At 50.1% G+C, this 22,579-nt stretch overlaps 1 pseudogene; it reads left to right on the plus strand.

Annotated features, from left to right (window-relative positions):
- The first annotated feature begins 3,535 nt into the window (after positions 1-3,535).
- Positions 3,536-20,819, plus strand: LOC132225596 (histone-lysine N-methyltransferase PRDM9-like; annotated as a pseudogene).
- The last annotated feature ends 1,760 nt before the right edge of the window (positions 20,820-22,579 follow it).

Raw genomic sequence — 22,579 nt, forward strand, 5'->3', positions numbered from 1 at the left:
TCCCTCAGTCTGTGTGTCCCTCAGCCTGTATGTCCCTCGGTCACTGACACCGGGTGAGTCTGCTCCCATCTTCTCAGTGTGGGGGACTCTGGGAGCAGCGACACAACGCAGTAGAGGAGAGCACGTGCAGGACCCTCCTCTGTCTATTCCCCGCCTCCTTCACGCCTCGCTTTCCCCTGCTTGTCCAGGCCTCGCCCCCCCCCCCCTCAGAGCCTCGCCCAAACGTGGTGGCTTGGGAGACCCTGCAAGGACCGCGCTAGAATGGCCTCGTCGTGTTGTGTCAGGATCTTGCCAGCTGAGAGACACTCATACATTTTATTTTTATCTTATAGACACATTCCTTGGAAAAACATCCGCGGAGCTGAATGCTCTGCTCATCATGGTGCCTTTCTTTAGGGGTATGCTGCTTTTTCACACCCTCCAAAGCTTTTCCTTCTTTGTACGTTTTTCTTGTTTATGTTTTGGTTAATTCTTACCAGAGGATATGTTTTTACTGACAGAGGGAGGGGGGGAGGGAGGGAGGGGATAGAGAAGAAACAAAAACGCAAACATGAATATGCAAGAGACACATGCATCTTTGGCTCCCACAAGAGCCCAGACTGGGGCAGGCAATGAAGCCTGCATCCCAGGTATGTGCTCTGGACCAGGAGTCCCACCAGCGACCCTTCCCTGGGCACCCGAAGGTCTAACCAGTGAACAACACTGGCCAGGCCTATTCCTTCTGCTTAGCAGATGAGAGCAAATGTCACTCTTTCTTCTGGCAGAAGGCGGCCAATCTATGATGATCACTCATCATTGATCTTTCTCTCTTCCTTTCTGAACTAGTAGAAATGTATATTTCTAAAAAAAACCACTGTGGCCCTGGCCAGTGTGCCTCAGTGGGGAGAGTGTCAACCTATGTATTGAAGGGCCCCTGGTTCGATTCCCGGTCAGGGCACATGCCTGGGTTGCGGGCTGGATCCCCAGTAGGGAGGGGGTGATACAGGAGGCAGCTGATCCATGATTCTCTCTCATCATTGATGTTTCCATCTCTATCCCTTTCCCTTCATCTCTGAAATCAATAAAACTATATTTAAAAAAAAAACATACTGGGTTTCAACACAAAAGTTTAAATTGAAATTTTTTCGCGCTACTAACATGTTCCCATGATACCCTGCATCTGGAGGTGCCATCAACAATGACAGCCTCCCTGGTACTGATTGCATCAATAATGGCAGCCTACAGGGGAAGGACTGCCTCAGTAATGCCCGCCTCTAGGCTACATTGATCATTGCAGCCTCCAGAGTACTAGCTGCCTCAGTAATGCCCTACAGAAGCCGCTGAGTCTAGTGGTAATAACACGTTCTTGCGATACCCTTGCGCCTCGCTGTACGGACTGGCTGCTGCAATCATAGCGGCCGCCGGGTTACTGGCTGCCTCAGGAAAGGAGACCTGTCCTGTACTGGCTGCCTTGGTGACGGCGGCCGCCCCAGGACTGACTGCTCCAATCATGGCAGCCTCTAGGTTACGGACTGAATTACTGAACGCACAGCTTCCCCATGTCAGTGCAGCAGCCAAGGCCTCCCTCTGCAGGGCTGGGACAGGAAGGGGTGCAAAAGCCAGACCCGTGACTTCAGTCCATCCGGGGAAGGAATAATTGCACCCTGGACAGCCTCGATGATTTTGTAGGGTTTTCTGTAGGTTTTGTTTGTTTGTGATTTGTTGGGTAGACTTTTCCATCAAATTCACGGGACATTAGCTAACATTTCAGAACCACGGACAGAAGCATAAGGTGTTATTCTTTGAATGGCCACAAGAGGGACCCAGAGGATCGTTTTCGCAAAGGAATTGGCTGACAGCTTCCTTTAAGGCAGTGGTTCTCAACCTTCCTAATGCCGCGACCCTTTAGTACAGTTCCTCATGTTGTGCTGGCCCCCAACCATAAAATTATTTTCGTTGCTACTTCATCACTGTAATGTCGCTACTGTTATGAATCGTCATGTAAATGTGTGATATGCAGGATGTATTTTCATTGTGACAAACTGAACATAATTAAAGCATAGTGATTCATCACAAAAACAATATGTAATTATATATGTGTTTTTTCGATGGTCTTAAGCTACCCCTGTGAAAGGGTCGTTCGACCCCCAAAGGGGTCGCAACCCACAGGTTGAGAACCGCTGGTCTAGTGGGAATCCCTGTTTCCCAGAAGGCAACTCCCGGCCTACCGCCTGGTCCTCTCGCTAAGGAAGCGAACACACGCGCCTGGAAGACAGTCCGGGACCTAAATACCGTCGGGTGGAACACAGACTGGGTCAGGCGGCAGGAAGGATGTGTCACCCCAACACCTGCCCGGGCGGGGGGCTCCGGGCTCCTGGGGTCCCTCCGCGAAACCACAGGAATCCGAGCCCTGGACACCGCCCAGCCGTGCCTGGCTGAAAGCTTCTTGACGGACACTCGCAGGACCCTGGGTAGCCAATCACCACCAGGGGTTGAGGGCGGAAGGCGGGCTCTTTCGACAAGATTCTGCCATTGACTGGCAGGAAGGCTGCACCCTGCGCCCCGCCCTTTCCGCGTTTCTGACCGCCCATTGGCAGGCAGGGCCCTGTGACCGCATCACTGATTGGCGGCTGCCTCTGACGCTCTGGGTGCGGGAAGCTCCCCCTCCCCCCGCCTCACAAGCCTGAGGGCGGGAGCGCGCGGCGGGGAGCGCGTGGGTTTGAGGGGACCTCGGCCAGGTGCGCAGCGCCGCAGGGAGACCCACAGTTAAACGGGTGCCTCGCGTGGGAACCCCTTTGCCGCCGGCCTTCAACCCCCAGCCGAAGACCCGGGGTGTCCTCCCGAGAGGAAACCACTCTGTCAGCCTCCACGCACCCCAAGTCCGCTAACCCGGAGGACCCCCGGGCTCCGCGCCCAGAGGAACGCTCAATCCCCCAAAGCTCAGACCCAGCACACCCCGAGCCCGGGCTCCCTAACCACGGCACCCCAGAAAGACCAAATCCCCACCTCCGAGACCCGAAACCCTGAAGCCTGTCCTTGAGACCCCAAATCTCTGTGCAGGAGCCCAAATCCTCTCACCCGAGCTCCCCAAGTTTCCTGGCCAGAAAGACCCGGATTGTGTCCCGCGGGCCCATCTCCTCAGCCCGTGACTTCTCTGCCCCTTGAGGCGCCTCCTCCCGCGTGCATTGCTCCGGGATCGCGGGTGCCATTCCCGAACCCGGTTCCTCCCGGCACAGCACCCCCAACGTCAGGGCGCCTCCACCTCCACCCCCAGGGCCCTCAACCCCCCACCGCGCCCCTCAGTCCCCCCCCACCACGCCCCTCAGACTCCTGACCGCGCCCCTCACACCCCCCACCGCGCCCCTCACACCCCCCACCGTGCCCACAGTCCTCTCCGACCAAGCCCCTCAGACCCCCACACCGCGCCCCTCACACCCCCCACCTCGCCCCTCAGTCCCCCCCCACCCCGCCCCTCAGACTCCTGACCGCGCCCCTCAGTCGCCCCCTGAGACCGCGCGAGCCGCCGCGGTAAGGAGGCGCCCCCTGGTGGGTCTTAATGGCTGTGGCCCTGGCCACCTGGTCCCGGTCCCAGTCTGTCCTGAGGCGGGAGCGGGTTCGTCAGCGCCTCCTCCTCACACAGGCACTGCGGCCTCCTGCTGGGACTGGGCTGGCGGCACCATAAACCCCGACAGGGACCCCCAGGAGCGGCCCGAGAGGAGGCGGGGAGAGCAGGGCACAGAACCAAGGTGAGGGGGTCCACGGGGGTGGAGGTGGGGACGGGGGTGGGGACGGGGTGGAGGCGGGGCGCCCCCCCTCGGGCCGGGGCGGACGGACGGACGGTCTCTCCTCCAGCCCAGGGCCGCCTGCAGGGACGTGTCCATCTACTTCTCCCGGGAGGAGTGGGCCCACTACTTCTCCCGGGAGGAGTGGGCGCAGATGGGCGCCTGGGAGCGAGCCCGGCACCGGAACGTGAAGAGCAACTAGGAGGCGCTCCTCAGCATTGGTGACCGGGAGGGGGTGGCGGGGCCGCGGGGGGTTGGGGGGCTCCGTCCAGGGCCCCGGCTCCGCCCCGCTCGGCGCTGGCTCTGCTGTTCATCCCTCAGCTCTTCGCCCGCAGGACAGACTCTTTCTTTCTCTCCTTCCAGGTCTCAGGGCCCCTCGACCCGCCTTCATGAGTCGCCGCGGCAGAACAGCCAGGCACGGGGCGGAGGACTCCGAGGACTCGGATGAAGAGTGGACCCCGAGGCCGCGAGGTGCGGGCGGAGGGCGTGCAGCTGCCTGACCCCGACCAGGTGTTGGTCGGGCGGGCTCTCAGGAGTTACCGGGGAGGAGCAAGAGGCAGAGCAGTTACACACCAGGGGCTGTTCACATAAACCCCTTTTTATGAATCATTTATTTTACAGAGAGAGAGAGAGAGAGTGAGAGAGAGAGGAACCTCCATCGCTGCCTCCTGCCGGCCCCCCACCTCACGGTTCATAGGTCGAGGCTCAACCACTTAGCCACACTGGCCAGGGTCAGAGAACCTCTTTCAATGTGTAACAATAATTATATACAGATTTAGTGTTGACACTATCACAGAAGTTCCCCCATTTCTCCCCCTTTTCTCACCTTCACCCAGACCCACCCCCCAAATCTACAATAATAAAACCATAATATGCAAATCCAGGGAGGACCAGCTGAAGGACTGGCCAGATGACCAGGCTCTGACACCCACTGGCGTCAGGCCAGCCAAGGCCTGTAAAACACAATTGGTCCGGCCCCACCATCCCCCATGATGCCCTGCAGAGAAAGGCCCAGGCCACTAGCCACTAGCCACTGGGTGATCAATGGGGGCTCCCCGTCACTCCAAAGAGGGAGTCCCAGGCCACCAATGCACAGCTGGGGCTGCTGAACCAGTCCTCCATCTGAAGGCGATGGATCGCAGGGCTCCCAGACTGTCAGAGGCGCAGAGGGCACAGGCCGGGGTGAGGAATCCCCCTCCCCCCCCCCTGCCCCCCCGCCGCCATTCCCGGTACATAAATTTATAAATTTCCTGCAATGGTGCTCTAGTATATATATACTAGAGGCCCGGTGCACAAAAATTTGTGCATTGGGGGGGGGGGGGTCCCTCAGCCCGGCCTGTGCCCTCTCACAGTCTGGGACGCCTTGGGAGATAACGTCCTGCTGGCTTAGGCCTGCTCCCGGGTGGCAGAGGACAGTCCCAATCCCTAGGTGCAGCCCCTGGTTGGGCTCAGAGCAGGGCTGATTGGGGAGTTGGGGTGCCGCCCCCTGTCATGCACAGAGCAGGGCGATCGGGAGGTTGCGATGCCACCCTCAGTCACGCTCAGGGTAGGGCCGATTGGGGGGTTGGGGCACCGCCCCCTGTCACACTCAAGGCAGGGTCTATGGGAAGGTTGCGGCACCACCCCCTGTCACACACAGAGCAGGGCCAATCAGGGGTTGGGGCACTGCCCCCTGTCACTCACAGAGCAGGGCCTATCAGGGGGGTTGGGGCTCTGTACCCTGTTACACACAGAGCAGGGCCAATCAGGGGGTTGGGGCGCTGCCCCCTGTCACTCCCAGAGCAGGGCCCATCAGGGGTTTGGGGTGCGGCCCTCTATCACCCACAGAGCAGGGCTGATCAGGGTGTTGGGGCGCCGCCACTCTCACACTCAGGGCAGGGCCGATGGGGAGGTTATGGCTCTACGCCGTCACACACAGAGCAGGGCCCATGTGGAGGCTGGGGGGTTGTGGCCCCGGCCCCTGTCACACACAGAGCCGCAGGGCGATCAGTGGGTTTGGGCGCTGCCCCCGTCTCACTGATCCCGGTGCCGGGAGGCATATTACCCTTTTACTATATAGGATAGAGGCCTGGTGCATGGGTGGGGCTGGCTGGTTTGCCCTGAAGGGTGTCCTGGATCAGGGTGGGGGTCCCCACTGGGGTGCCTGGCCAGTCTGGGTGAGGGGCTGAGGGCTGTTTTCAGGCTGGGGGTGACTGAAGCTCCCAACCACTCCTTTTTTTCTTTTCTTTTTTTTTTTTATTCTGGGCCAGCTTTAGCTCTGAGGTTTGGCTCCAGCTCTTAGGCCTCCACTGCTGAAAGTAGGTTTCTGGCCTTTGCTTACAATGCTGTGATCCTGCTGGCTGAAGCCCAGGACTAAAGCAGGTTTCTGGGGTTTTGTTTAGCTTCTATATTTGTTACATAGTTGCTTAGAGTTGCAGGTCAGAGGCCTGCAGCGGCAGGCAGGGAATTTTGGAGTCCTCTGTCACTGAAGCAAGCAAGCCTCATGTTAGTTTCAAGCTGCCTGGCTGCCGGCCGCCATCTTGGCTGGCAGTTAATTTGCAAATTGCCCTGATTAGCCAATGGGAAGGGTAGTGGTCGTATGCCAATTACCATGTTTCTCTTTTATTAGATAGGATATATATATATATATATATATATATATATATATATATATATATATATATATAATTTTCTTAAGCTGTTCTCTCTCTGGGAGCACACACACCCCTCACCCTTTCCCCTCTACTCCCCCCCACTAGGTGTGCATCTCCTAAACTAAGAGACCCAGGAGACTTGCACCAGGGAGTATGGGCAGTGGCAGGTCATTCAGGCTAACCCCCTGAACCTGGCTCCAAGGCCCCTTTGCTATGACTTTCCAATGAGCCAAAGCAGCCCGCCTAGCCTGAATTCTTTCCTTTAACCTTTCTAGAGCAACACAGCAGCCCAGCCTAGGCGCTCTCCTGCTGCTGCTTCTATCCTAAGTCCTTCCTTGTTTCACTGTCCCCAGCTTTAATAAACATTCTTTCAAAATAAAAATAAATAAATAGCCATTGCTTGGTGCCTCAGTTGGTTGGAGCATCCTCCCATACACCAAACATTTTTGGGTTCCACCCCCAGTAGGGGTGTGTATGGGCTACAAGTGATCGATGTTTCTCTCTCATATCTATGTTTCCCTCTCTTTCTTTCTCTTCCTCTCTCTCTAAAATCAATAAACATATATTCTCACGTGAGGATTAAAAAATAATAGTAGAGGGCGATAAATGGTGATGGAAAAAAATAAAATAAAGCCTGGAAACCAAGATGGCGGCATAGGTTAACGCAGGAGATTGCTGCCTCGAACAACCAATTCAAGGGTACACCTAAAAGACAGAATGGACATCATCCAGAACCACAGGAAGGCTAGCTGAGTGGAAATTCTACAACTAGGAGGAAAGAGAATATCATACCCAGACTCAGAGGAGGCGCAGTGCTGATGAAATACTCAGGTTCGGAGTGTGCGGTTGTTGTTTTCAATCGGGAGGGAGTTTCTGACTCTGAGCTCCAGATCCGGGCGAGTCTCTAGGGACCCAGATTCAAACAGGAGAAGCGGGACTGTCTGGCTTCGGTCGGAACTCGAAGGCAGCTTTCTCTCCGAGGTTTGCAGCAGTTGCTGGGAGTCTGTGAGGCAGAGCCCCTAGGGACGGAACTGAGAGCAGCCATAACTGCGCGCTGCAGCCCGCCCTGTAGATCCCCGGGGACCCGCCCCGCCCAAGCCCTGCGCAGAGCCATTTGCCGCATAGCCTCAGGCAAACGCTAGATTAGCACCGCCCTAGAGATCCAGCACAGAAGCTCTCCCAGTGCAGACACAGCTGACTCTCATAGCCAGTTAGCCTGGAGGTCAAATCACCCCCGTTATTGCCAACCGACAACAATCAAGGCTTAACTACAACAAGACTGCGCACAAAGACCACTAGGGGGTGCACCAAGAAAAGATAAAAAAATGCGGAGACAAAGAAACAGGATGCAAATGTCAGAAATGGAAGATATAGAGCTCAAAACCACACTTTTAAGGTCTCTCAAGAACTGTCTAGAAGCTGCCGATAAACTGAGTAAGGCCCTCGAAAAGACTGGTGAGACCGCCGATAAATGTAGTGAGATTCTCAAGAAATCTAATGAGATCGTCGATATTGTGATAAAGAACCAACTAGAAATTAAGCATACACTGACTGAAATAAAGAATATTGTACAGACACCCCACAGCAGACCAGAGGAGCGCAAGAATCAAGTCAAAGATTCGAAATGCGAAGAAGCAAAAAACACACAACTGGAAAAGCAAAGCGAAAAAAGAATCTGAAAATATGAAGATAGTGTAAGGAGCCTCTGGGACAGCTTCAAGCGTACCAACATCAGAATTATAGGGGTGCCAGAAGATGAGAGAGAGCAAGATATTGAAAACCTATTTGAAGAAATAAGGACAGAAAACTTCCCCCACCTGGTGAAAGAAATAGACTTACAGGTCCAGGAAGCGCAGAGAACCCAAACAAAAGGAATCCAAAGAGAGCCACACCAAGACACATCATAATTAAAATGCCAAGAGCAAAAGACAAAGAGAAAATCCTAAAAGCAGCAAGAGAAAGAAACTCAGTTACCTACAAGGGAATACCCATACGGCTGTCAGCTCATTTCTCAACAGAAACTTTGCAGGCCAGAAGGGAATGGCAAGAAATATTCAAAGTGATGAATACCAAGTACCTACAACCAAGATTACTTTATCCAGCAAAGCTATCATTCAGAACTGAAGGTCAGATAAAGAGCTTCACAGATAAGGAAAAGCTAAAGGAGTTCATCACCACCAAACCAGTATTATATGAAATGCTGAAAGGTATCCTTTAAGAAGAGGAAGAAGAAGAAAAAAGGTAAAGATACAAATTATGAACAACAAACATGTATCTATCAACAAGTGAATCTAAGAATCAAGTGAACAAATAATCTGGTGATCACAATAGAATCAGGGACATAGAAAGAGAAGGGACTGACTATTCTTGGGAGGAAAGGGGCGTGGGAGATGCGGGAAGAAACTGGACAAAAAACGTGCACCTATGGATGAGAACAGTGGGTGGGGAGTGAGGGCGGAGGGTGGGGTGGGAACTGGGAAGAGGGGAGTTATGGGGGAAAAAAAGAGGAACAAATGTAATAACCTAATTCACCTAGTACTTACAAACTGATAAGAAACAGATCAACAAAAAATAAAATAAAATAAAATAAAGAATAATAATATAATTATATAGATATAGAACATTAACAAACAAGTATACAAAAATATAAAAGTGAGTAAAAAATAACTAATTCAGAAGAGTTGTCATCACATAGAAGGAGGAAGGTCTGACGGGTGAGCAGTGCTCTAAGACCTGCATGGGGACATATGGGAAAATTATTACTCATGGTAGTTAGGGGGTTGGGTTGTGGGCCAGGGTAGGAAGTAGTTCACTGTTGTATCAGGTTCCATGTCAGCCATGGCATCATCTGCCAGGTTTCATGAAAGTCGGGTTGGTAGGGTCTGTAGTTCCATGGGTCTGAGGTTGGAACATAGCTGAAGTCACGACGTTATCTCTAACTTGCCCGAAACTCTGTTTCTGTGGTGACTAGACCTGAGTCTTTGTTCCTAAGACTGTGTGATGCTGATCAGAATCTAGTGATTAGGAAAGGTGGCACAGTCCACATGTGCAAAGGAGGAAGGATAAGAAAGAAAGGAGGCAAGGTGGTCCTGGTGCCATTGGACTGGACAAGGCCAGTGTGAAGACAGAAGGCAGAGAGGAGAAAGGGCCAGGTTGCAGAGTAGAGATTCTTTGCAGTTACGTGACTGTCATTATATGTGTGTCATGAAAGGCCAATTTTTTTTTTTTTTTTTGCTTTTCAGGGCAATTTTATTTTTTAAATCCTCACCCAAGGATATTCATTGAATTTAGAGAGAGGAAAGGAGAGAGACAGAAAGGGAGACAGAAACATCAATGTGAGAGAGGAACATTTATCCGTTGCCTCCCGTGTACACCCCAATACAGATCAAACCTGAAACCTTGTGGTGTACAAGACAATACTCCAACCAACTGAGCCGCCCAGCCACGGCTAGGCCAATTTAAATATATATATATATTGAACAGAGGATGAAGTACAGATGGGGTTTTGTCTATTTTTAAACATTTTAAGAAAATTAGCGGATGCTCCTAATAAAAGCATAAGCCTAATGAAACATCAAAAAACATTTCCAATCATCCTTGGTCTGTCCTTAGATCACTCTCTGATTCAGAATTCTGAAAAAATAAGAATCCCCAGATTTTGAAATAATTACCAACCAAACATGATTTCTGACCCGGCAGGCGTGGCTCAGAGATTGAGCATCGACCTATGAACCACGAAGTCGCAGTTCGATTCCCAGTCAGGGGACATGCCCAGGTTGTGCGCTCGATCCCTGCTGTGGGGTGTTCAGGAGACAGCTAATCCATGATTCTCTATCATCATTGATGTTTCTCTCTCTCTCCCTCGCCCTCTCCCTTCCTCTCTGAACTTATATGTATTATTGATTTCTCACCATCTTTTAGCTAAACCTTCTTGGGTGGCCTTCAGAGTGGAACAGAATAAACATCAGAAGGTGAGTATTCCCCAAATCCTGTTGAAAAGAAATTCTTCCTCCTGGATGCAAATGCAGGGAAGAGGAGAAAAAATCAGAGTGCAGCCTAGAAACTGCCACCTTTCTTTCCTGACCTCTTCAACAAAATGCCCAATATCATCTCAGTCGTTAATAACATCAGCTACAATAGTAGCTGCCACGGGTTTTATCTTCACAATGCTTCAGACTCTAAGAATTCTACGTGAATAAACTCACTTAAACCTTACCACAACCCTATGAGGTAGGTACTATAACTATCACCGTTTCTGATGAGGAAACTGAGGTTTCAGACATATACAAGTGTTTGATTATATGTCTGAGATCACAGTATTGGTGGGCATGCACTCTAATCCATAGCTTCATCTCTAAACCACTTACAAGCTCATTAAAATTTCCATACTTTTATGCAGTTTCCACTGTCTTATCCATACATGATTACATCTTTCACTGACTGATGATTCCAAACACTATGCTGCCGTGAGAGATGCACTAAGACTTCCGACTCGCGGAAGCTTACTGACATATAGGCAGTTTGCACAGTGAATGGTCCCCCATGAAGAAGGACATAGGAACCCCAGCATCAGAGCCTCCTGGTCAAATAAAAGAAAGCATCTCTCAACTCTGGGGAGCTTCAGGTTTGACAATTGAGAAACAATAAATAAAGTGACTTAAGAACTTCATAGAGATGACACACTATTCAATAGAAGCTCATCCATCTGGAACTGGTTTTGAATGCTCATTCCAGTAAGAAGCATGGCTTCTTTCTCTGAGCTCTAATTAGGCCAGTGTCATCTTGTTTGAATCATTTGCTCCGCCTGCCTACGTCTGCATTGTGAGCTCTTTGGTTCACACCAGATTTTTCTCTTCCAGAAGTCCCAGGCCCAGCTCAGGGTCCCTGAGGGCCCCTGAATGTTGGCTGAAAGAGTGCTTTAAAATTTACAAATTAAACTAGAATAGGGTCAAAAAATAATGAAGATAATTTACATGTGATTTCAAATACAGAGACGACTGAGAGGTACATTGATAGCAGGACTGTAATTTGACATTCACACTGTATCAAAGAGCTCACAGAACACTTTGGTGAACACCGTTATATGTCATGTTCATTATAACATTAAGAATTAGCATGTTATAGGTCAGGAAAAATGAAGAGAACTAGCTAGTAGCACAACCATATTCAAACAGAATTGGTGGGATCCAACTACTCTAATTACAAATATTCTTTCTGTGATATACTAATTTGCACTTCCTATATAATATGCTAAGTGTCCAGTCGCCCGTTCAACCAATCAAAGCATAATATGATGATGACATGCTAAAGCCACTAACTGCTCGCTATGATGTGCACTGACCACCAAGGGGCAGACAGTCAACCGGTAGACCAGTTGCTATGACGTGCACTGATCACCAGGAGGAAGACGCTCTGACCTATAGGTTAGCTTGCTGCTGGGGTCCAGCTGATCAGGACTGAGCGAGATGGCCGGACACACCCTGGAGTCCTCCTGCGGTTCCTCCCCAGCTGGCCAACCTCCCGCGTCCCTCCCCAGCCCCGATCGTGCCCCAGTGGGGTCCCTCAGCCTAGCCTGTGCCCTCTCGCAATCCAGGACCTCTCGGGGAATGTAGGAGAGCCAGTTTTGGCCTGATCCCACAGGCCAGGATGAGGGACCCCGCTGGTGCATGAATTCGTGCACTGGGTCTCTAGTTTTAGCATAATTTTCCTTATTTTCATGATAGGTTTCTGCCAGCCATTTCTTTTGAAAAATATATGTTTTTATTGATTTTAGAGAGAAAGAGGAAGGGAGAGGGAGAGAAGCATCAGTGAGAGAGAAAAACATGGATCGGTTGCCTCCTACACAGACCCCCACCTGGGATCTAACCCATAACCAGGACATGTACCATGACCGGGAATGGAACCGGCAACCCTTCAGTTCAACCAACTGAGCTACACCAGCCAGGGCTCTGCCAACTATTTTTCTTTCTTTCTTTTTTATTCTTAATCCTCACCCAAGGATATTTTCTCATTGATTTTTAGGGAGAATAGAAGAGAGAGGGAGAGACAGAGAGAAATATCAATGTGAGAGACACATTGATTGGTTGCCTCCTGCATAAGTCCAGACCAGGGCATGGGCCAGGGAGGAGGATCCTGCAACCAAGTCACTGGCCCTTGATCGGAATTGAACTAAGGACCCTTCAATCCGCAGGCTGACACTCTATCAACTGAGCTACACTGGTTAGGGCCCAACTATGACTTATTTTCTTACCAGTATCTTTCACTCTCACTGTTCTATAAAAAAAAAAAAGATCCTTAAGGCATGGGTTCTAGTCTTCAATTCACAACCCACATTGGCCATTTCTTTTTCCTCTAATATTCATACTTCCCAGGTATTTCAGAGTTGTTGAAGTGTTCATTGAAGTCATGTATGTGAAAATATATCATAAACCCTACATAATTAAATAAATGCATGTTACCTTTTAATATGGGACTTCCACATTGAAGGCAAAGTCCAGGACGTCATTAAGTAATGAGTCTACTTTGAAGGAATTGTCAGGAACAGCAAATTTGTGGACCACCAGTGGCTCAGAGCAGACTCAGAAACCAGTGCCCCCTCCTGGAGAAGCAAGTCCCTCTGGACAGCACCCTAGATCGAAATTGGGTAAGTTACATAATTTGGAGATTTCAGTTTCACTAATTCTTCTAGAAAGGCTAATCAGTATAGCCTAGGTATGTGGGGTGGACTTTGCATAGGCCTGGATTTGAAACTGGAGTTAGCGCTGAAGCTTTGAGCTAATCTTACCAACTCTCTGAGCTCCTGAATGCTAATGTGTAAAGTGAACATAAGGAAACATGGGCCACATATAGTTTGATAGCATTAAATTAAACCTTAAACAATTGACACATGCAAGTTGTCCAATAAATCCATCTGTGATAATAGCAACCATATTCTCTTGGTGTTGTGTGCCCAGGTCTTTACTCAGTGCCTAACGCATAATGTTCCCTCAATACATACTTTATGAGTGACCAAAGCTTGGGAGGTTGAACCTCATAATGGGATCATCTAGAAACTAAAATTGAATCAGCCACCAATAGTCAGTGTGGAGTGCTAGTCTTTTAGTTAATGGAGGAAAATACCACATACTATAATAGAACAGGCGATCATTTGATGGTAGGACATTGTGTGTTTTCTGATAAGATAGGGACTAATGTTCCAGACCTCATCCCCTCAGTCACCTGCCCTTCTCCCATGTAGACCTCAGGAGAAAGGAGATCGAAGTGAAGATGTATAGCCTACGAGAGAGGAAGTGTTGTGTCTACCAAGAGGTCAGCGAGCCCCAGGACGATGACTACCTATGTAAGCTCACCCTCACCAAGGAGCATGTTATGTCTTGATGCAAGAATTTCACTTGGTCTTTGGGTGCCCAAATCATTCCCTTCCTCTTGTGACCGGGAGTACAGGATTGAGGCTCACTGATGTGAGCTCTTTCCGAAGCTCTTCATGTCCAGGAACATGCACTGCACCCTCCCTCTTCCCTGTTGCTCTTGCCTCCAGATTGTGAGAAGTGTCAGAACTTCTTCATTGACAGCTGTGCTGTGCATGGGCCTCCTACGTTTGTAAAAGACAGTGCCGTGGACAAGGGGCATGCCAACCGCTCAGCCCTCACTCTGCCCCCTGGGTTGAGAATCGGACCATCAGGCATCCCTGAGGCTGGGCTTGGAGTGTGGAATGAGGAATGTGATCTGCCCGAGGGCCTGCACTTTGGCCCTTATGAGGGTCAGATCACAGAAGATGAAGCCACAGCCAACAACGGCTACTCCTGGCTGGTGAGAACTTTACCTCTTCCCTGTCCTCTGGCTTCCCCGTCCCTCCTGTGGCTTGGGGGGCCCCCACCTTCTACATGCTAGGACATGGATGGGGACCATATGGTTAGTTAGCTCTGTGTACTGGGCGGACTTTGCATGAACATGGAGCTCCTCTCTAAGGATCAGAGGGTAAATGGGAGCAAAGTGGTACAGACTCCTCCCTTGGGGGCTCCTGCTTAGTGGACAAATCAATTCCGACGTGTAGATGATGAGTAAGAAAAATATCCTGTGATCACCATTGGCAGTTGAATCACCATGCAGGCTGAAAGAGATTTGATGACAGTAGAATAAAGTAATTCTTCTATTATATACACACAACCACACACACACACACACACACACACACACACACACACACACACACACAACACGGCCTTTAACTTCTTTTCCTGAAATGCAGATCACCAAAGGGAGAAACTGCTATGAGTATGTGGATGGAAAGGATACATCTCAGGCCAACTGGATGAGGTAAGGTCACTAGGCTTCTGGGTGCCAGAGTGGATACTCATGCCTCACAACCCACATGTCTGTCCTTCCCATCATGCCTCCCTAATGGTCTCCCTCAGTTCTCTGTTCCCCTTTTTTCTCCATACAGTGATCTTTAACATCTAGAGACACTTAGGAAAAAAGGAGGTAAAAGTATAGCATATGTCCTCAAAATAGAAGTCTCTGGTTTGGGCACTGACTGGGAAAACCTTGAGGACCCTGTATTACTCTGTGATTTATCTAATGGACATTAGTTAAACACCTACTATGTTCCAGTTTAGAGGAAGGAATCCATTACTTACACAGATTACACAATCCATGACCCTAGGGAGGACTTACTGCAGACGGACATGAAACATTTTATTTCATAAACATTTAACTCTAATTTTCCTATTTTTCAAGAAGTGCCCAGTGCCCAGATAGCCTTGAACTAAGGATAGTCTAAACCTGTGAGGGCAGCACATCATCCCAGACTCAGTTCTAACTACAACTGGGTGTTGGAGCCTGCAGAGTAATAGTGCTCATGGCCCTTTCCTGAGGGGCTCTCTTGTGTCAGGGGAGACAGATTATGAATAAACTACTATTGTTCTGTGTTATTTTTCTAAGACAGAGAGACCTCCACGTTTCTGTGGGAACCTGGGGGAGGCAACTGAATGATGCCTTCAATAAAGTGTGGGGAGACTCGACAAAGGCCTCTGAAGAGAAGGTAGACTTGGACTGAGTGTTGAATGATGTGAGTCCTAGATTAAGCCCCGAGTTCTGTGGTGTAACACAGAACCTGACTTACAGCTTAGAGAAGCTAGAGGTCACCAGGTTTGATGGGGAAGTCTGCAATGAGGCTTTGGAAATGGCATTAGGCAGGATGAGCACTGTGAGCAGGACTTAGAGACAGGAATTCACATGACATTGTGACAGAGGCTTGGACATTGAACAGAAGTTTCCCCAGGAGCATGGGTGTGGGTGCCATCAGTGCTGAGGGCCTTAAGCTTCAGTGAGGAGCTGGGCACGAATATGACAGGTAGTGGAAACTCATCGCCTGTGGTTTTCTTTCCTTTCATCTGCCTCAACGCCAGGTATGTGAACTGCGCCCGGGATGACCAAGAACAGAACCTGGTGGCCTTTCAATATCACAGGCAGATTTTCTACCGAACCTGCCGGGTCGTGAGGACGGGCTGTGAGCTGCTGGTCTGGTATGGAGAAGAGTATGGCCAAAAGCTGGGCATCAAGAGGGGCAGCAAGTGGAAGACAGAGCTTGTGGCCAGGAGAGGTGGGCACCACTCTTCTTCAACATGGAAAGAAAGAATTCTTAGAAGTTTTCATGCTCCAACGCTCAAGTAGAGTAAACTCCACTCTGGAGTCAGCAAAGCTTCAAATCAGATGCTTCAGAAATTGATGGCTCATCACATAGGTTTTTGATTCTTAGGAACAATTTTAATATTTTTATTTTTGTTCTAATTTTTAAAAATATGCTTTTATTGGTTTTAGAGACAGAGATGAAGGGAGAGGGAGAGAAATATCAATCTGCTGCCTCCTGCATTATCCGTACTGGGGATCAAGTCCACCACCCAGACATGTGCCCTGACCAGGAATCAAACTGGCTACCTCTGGGTGAATGGGACAATGCTCAATGAACTGAGCCACACTGGCCAGGGGCTATATTTGTTCCATTTTAAAAAATTCTTCATGCACAAAATACACAGCATCATATAGTGCTGAAAGGGTTAGAGGCAAAAAAAAAAAAAAAAGGTTTCAGGCACTTAGCCAGCTCTCTTATCAAGGTGGTTGTTTGTGGGTTGTTGTTTTGTTTGTTTTTTTTAACACTTTAGCTGTTTCTTCTTCATTTACTGCATATTTCTAAATGAAATGTGTGTGTTAACATGCATTCATTCATTATTTTGTGACTTGCCATGTGAATTCCTACGCGGTGCCACCCAGAGTTCTGGGAGCTGGAAATACAGATCAACAGGATGATCAGAATCACTGCTCCTGAGCAGGTGGCTGGTGAAGGAGGGAAGCCCTGGCAGACATATGTGCATGTGCTTAATATTACACAGTGGTTAGCACTTTGGAGAAAACGGGCCCAGGACAAGTGCCTAGGGATCACTGTGAGGGGAAGGTGGGTGTGTCGGATTGCAAAGGTCAAGGGAAGGCTTTCTCAGGAGACAACAGTTACAACAGTTGTGTCACAAGGTCCCAGGCAGAAGGAGTGGCTGGTGCAGGGAAGGAAAGAGGTGGGGTGTAGAGCTGGCTGAGGGCTACTCCCGTCTCAGTCTCGGTACAGGGGGTAAGAACAGAGGTTGGACAGATGCCTAGCAGCCTGGAAATACAGTGCCTATGATCCAAGCTGAGATACTGGGGACTTTCTTGAGTGAGACGGGACAATTGAGCAGTTTTCAGCTGCAGAGTGGCATGTTCTAAAACTATGCTTTGTTAAACTTTTTGGAAAATAAACTTCAGTGGGGAATCCCCTCCGAGATTATTTCAACTCCAAGTGAGAGAGGAAGGCAGACTGGCTGGAGAGGGACGGGAGTCAGGAGTGTAAGAAGCAGGTTGGGGAAATATTTTTGTTGTTGTTGTTAATCCTCACCCAAGGATATTTTTCCACTGATTATTTTTTGAGAGAGAGTAGAAGGGGGAGAGACAGAGAGAGAAACATCAATAGCTTGTCTCCCACGGGCACCCCAACCAGGGCTGGGGATTGAGCTTGCAACCAAGGGACGTGCCCTTGACTAGAATCGAACCCAGGAGCCTGGAGTCCCCAAGGTGACGCTCTATCACTGAGCCAAACTGGCTAGGGCATGGTTGGGGAGATATTTTGAAACTGGACTTTGTAGTGTATTTGAAATAGGCTAACACTGAAAGAAATCAAGTAGGAATACTGTGTGAGGAAAGACATATTTCCATTTTAAGATTTGTGGAAAACTGAGAGAAGCAATTGCTAGTTGGGGCGTATTGTTCCTCTATTTTTAAATATTTTTATTGATTTGAGAGAGAGAGGAAGGGAAATGAAGAGAGAGATAGAAATATCAACATGGATCAGCTGCCTCCTGCTGGGATAGAGCACAAAACCTGGGCATGTGCCCTGACCAGGAATCAAACTGGTGACGACCTGGTTCATGGGTTGGTGCTCAACCACTGAGATACCTGGCCAGGCCTGTGGTTTTTCTCTTTAACATGACTTAGAAGATACATGTATATGGAAATGTCACGATAGTCAAACCCATATAAGGAGTCAAATGGCTTCTGATGGTCCTTGATCTGTAAGACCTTTTTTCTTTTCAATCCTCACCCAAGAATATTTTTCCATTGATTTTTATAGAGAGTGAAAGACAGAGGGAAAGACAGAGAGAAATATCAATGTGAGAGGAACACATCGATTTGTTGCCTCCTGCACAATCCCTGACCAGGTCCCGGGCCGGGTAGAAGCCTGCAACCAAGGCACATGCCCTTGATGGGAATCAAACCCACGACCTTTCTGTCCACAGGCTGAGGCTCTATCCACTGTTCCACACTGACCAGGGCTGTAGAAAAGACTTTGATATGGGGTCTCTGGATTTCTGAAGAAGAGTAGTGCAGACAAAGAAAAAGAAAAGTAGACTGTGAAGGAACACTCTGTGGGAGGCAGAGCTTGCACTGTCAACACAGAATGATTCTGCAGACAGGTCTTACCAGGAGACAGAGCGTAAGGCACAGGCAGCCTTGCCCACACATGCCCTGACCAAAATTTTCTCCTTCAGCAGAACCAAAGCCAGAGATCCACACATGTCCCTCCTGCTCTGTGGCCTTCTCCAGTCAGACATTCCTCAGCCAACATGTGAAACGCAATCACCCCTCTGAGATTCTGCCAGGAGCACCTGCAGGAAAACACCTCCAGTCAGAGGAACCCGGCCCAGAGCGTCAAAATCAACAGCAGCAGCAACATCCTGGTCCACATGGGTGGAATGACAAAGCTGAAGGTCAGGAGGTCAAAGGAACTTCCAAACCTTTGCTTAAAAGGATCAGGCACAGGGGAACTTCAAGGGACTCTTTCAAGCCTCCCAACAGACAAACAGGGAGCTCCAGTGAGCGTGAGAGAATAATGGAGGAAGAGCCCAGCACAGGCCAGGACGTGAATCCAAAGAACAGAGGCAAATTATCTGTGGGAGTAAGAATGTCAAAAATTGTAACAATCAATCATGGAGGGTGTGGGCAAGGCTTCAATGATAAGTCACATATCGACACACACCAGAGGACACACTCAGGGGAGAAGCCATATGTGTGCAGGGAGTGTGGGAAAGGCTTTACACGGAAGTCACATCTCATCAGACACCAGAGGACACACTCAGGGGAGAAGCCATATATGTGCAGCGAGTGTGGGAAAGGCTTTACACGGAAGTCACATCTCATCAGACACCAGAGGACACACTCAGGGGAGAAGCCATATGTGTGCAAGGAGTGTGGGCGAGGATTTACACAGAAGTCATCTCTCATCACACACCAGAGGACACACTCAGGGGAGAAGCCCTATGTGTGTAGGGAGTGTGGGCGAGGCTTTAAAGATAAGTCAAGTCTCATCAAACACCAGAGGACACACTCAGGGGAGAAGCCATATGTGTGCAGGGAGTGTGGCAGAGGCTTTAGAGATAAGTCAGGTCTCATCAAGCACCAGAGAACACACTCAGGGGAGAAGCCCTATGTTTGCAGGGAGTGTGGGAGAGGCTTTAGAGATAAGTCAGGTCTCATCAAACACCAGAGAACACACTCAGGGGAGAAGCCCAATGTTTGCAGGGAGTGTGGGCGAGGCTTTACAGATAATTCAAGTCTCATCAAACACCAGAGGACACACTCAGGAGATAAGCCCTATGTGTGCAGGGAGTGTGGGAGAGGCTTTAGAGATAAGTCAGGTATCATCAAACACCAGAGAACACACTCAGGGGAGAAGCCCTATGTGTGTAGGGAGTGTGGGAGAGGCTTTAGAGATAAGTCAGGTCTCATCAAACACCAAAGAACACACTCAGGGGAGAAGCCCTATGTGTGTAGGGAGTGTGGGCGAGGCTTTACACAGAAGTCATCTCTCATCAAACACCAGAGGACACACTCGGGGGAGAAGCCCTATGTGTGCAGGGAGTGTGGGAGAGGCTTTAGAGATAAGTCAGTTCTCATCAAACACCAGAGAACACACTCAGGGGAGAAGCCCTATGTGTGTAGGGAGTGTGGGCGAGGCTTTACACAGAAGTCATCTCTCATCAAACACCAGAGGACACACTCGGGGGAGAAGCCCTATGTGTGCAGGGAGTGTGGGAAAGGCTTTAGAGATAAGTCATGTCTCATCAAACACCAGAGGACACACTCAGGGGAGAAGCCCTATGTGTGCAGGGAGTGTGGGAGAGGCTTTAGAGATAAGTCAGGTCTCATCAAACACCAGAGAACACACTCAGGGGAGAAACCCTATGTGTGTAGGGAGTGTGGGAGAGGCTTTAGAGATAAGTCAGGTCTCATCAAACACCAGAGAACACACTCAGGGGAGAAGCCCAATGTTTGCAGGGAGTGTGGGCGAGGCTTTACAGATAATTCAAGTCTCATCAAACACCAGAGGACACACTCAGGAGATAAGCCCTATGTGTGCAGGGAGTGTGGGAGAGGCTTTAGAGATAAGTCAGGTATCATCAAACACCAGAGAACACACTCAGGGGAGAAGCCCTATGTGTGTAGGGAGTGTGGGAGAGGCTTTAGAGATAAGTCAGGTCTCATCAAACACCAAAGAACACACTCAGGGGAGAAGCCCTATGTGTGTAGGGAGTGTGGGCGAGGCTTTACACAGAAGTCATCTCTCATCAAACACCAGAGGACACACTCGGGGGAGAAGCCCTATGTGTGCAGGGAGTGTGGGAGAGGCTTTAGAGATAAGTCAGTTCTCATCAAACACCAGAGAACACACTCAGGGGAGAAGCCCTATGTGTGTAGGGAGTGTGGGCGAGGCTTTACACAGAAGTCATCTCTCATCAAACACCAGAGGACACACTCGGGGGAGAAGCCCTATGTGTGCAGGGAGTGTGGGAAAGGCTTTAGAGATAAGTCATGTCTCATCAAACACCAGAGGACACACTCAGGGGAGAAGCCCTATGTGTGCAGGGAGTGTGGGAGAGGCTTTAGAGATAAGTCAGGTCTCATCAAACACCAGAGAACACACTCAGGGGAGAAACCCTATGTGTGTAGGGAGTGTGGGAGAGGCTTTAGAGATAAGTCAGTTCTCATCAAACACCAGAGAACACACTCAGGGGAGAAGCCCTATGTGTGTAGGGAGTGTGGGAGAGGCTTTAGAGATAAGTCAAGTCTCATCAAACACCAGAGAACACACTCACGGAGAAGCCCTATGTTTGCAGGGAGTGTGGGCGAGGCTTTACACAGAAGTCCAATCTCATGAGACACCAGACAACACACTCAGGGGAGAAGCCCGGTGTTTGCAGGGAGGATGCATCATGAGCCCTAAATTGCACCTCAGCAGCTACAGGGCAAGTGTAGGCACAGCATACCTCATACCCCAGCTCTGAGGGGGCTTTAGAGGAAGCCTGCTGGCCCCTTTCCCTCCCCAAGAGTGTAATTAGTACAGAAGTAACTGGTCAAACAAATCCTCCGCTTTCAAAAGGAGAGGCAATAGACAAACAGTTCTGTAAGTGCTATGGGGATGTCAACACGAATGTCCCTCATGGTGCTTTTGGCCTCGTTTTAATAAAGTTTGTGTCCAGACAAACCTGAAGCCTACGTGCCTCATCCCCCTCATCACTGAAAGCAGAGTTCCAGGAGGGCCTCAAAGAACCCTCAGCCACAGACCTAAACCCGGGAAGGCGGAATCTGGCGTCAGTCCAGTGAGGTCCCCGTCAGGGAGAGGGATTGAGACACACTCACCAGGAACATGAATAGGACCCCACCAACCCCTTGGCTTCTCCTGGCTCCTCCCCTGATTCCTTAGACCTCTGTAGCCTCAAAGGTGAAAGTCAGAGAGGGTGTGTGCAGGTGTGTGTGCATGTGTGTGTACATGTGTGTGCGTGTGTGTGTGTGTGTGTGCCCGTGTGCCTGTGCACACACCTGTGCTGCCTCAGCCTGGACACCCAAGCAGGGGCCCTGTGCTGCCTCAGTCTCGCCTGGGGCATAGCATGTGGGCACCAGGTCTGTCCACAAGGGTTTGAGTCTCAGCTCTGCCCTCACAACTGTGTGTCCTAAGGCAAGACCCCCAAATTCTCTGTGCCTCTTTCCAAACTATAAAGCGGGAGGGTGACCCAGGCTTTGGAGTGTCATTCAGAGTGGGGTCAGCACCGGTGCCTCTGGCTCAGGGTGGTTAAAACACGCATCTCTCGGTGAACAGCGTCTGCCAGGCCTTGAGGTGGACAAGGGCGGCAGAGGGAGTGGGGCCGAGGAGCCAGTATAGAGCTCAAGCAGCCCCACTGTTCTGCGTGGACTCGGCTGCCTGAGCAGGAGGCGTGGGGTCAGGCATGCTCCTCCCCCGGCCACCCCCTCCCACTAAGCCTGGGCAGGTGGCACTGAGAGTGACCAGGACAAAGGCCCTCACCACCCTGCTGAGAGCTGCTGGGTGCACCTCACCTCACAGTGTGTGGGAGGCCCACCTCGCAGCAGCTCCTGGTGCCTGGCCTTGTACCTGGGTCTGCGGGTCTCACCCTCCCCTGACCTGTCTGAAATCCTTAACTGCACGTTTCTTATGGGGAGTCTGATGGGCCATGGACCCGCGTGAGCAGAGCAGGCAGGCCGTGTCGGTCATTCCTGGCCACCGGTTCACAGGTAATGTCCACTGAGGCCAGGAGCACCGACCCTCATGGGCCCATGTGTGGGAGTCCAGCGAGGCTCCAGGGAACAGGT

This window comes from Myotis daubentonii, chromosome Y, assembly GCF_963259705.1.
Source record: "Myotis daubentonii chromosome Y, mMyoDau2.1, whole genome shotgun sequence".
Lineage (NCBI taxonomy): Eukaryota > Metazoa > Chordata > Mammalia > Chiroptera > Vespertilionidae > Myotis > Myotis daubentonii.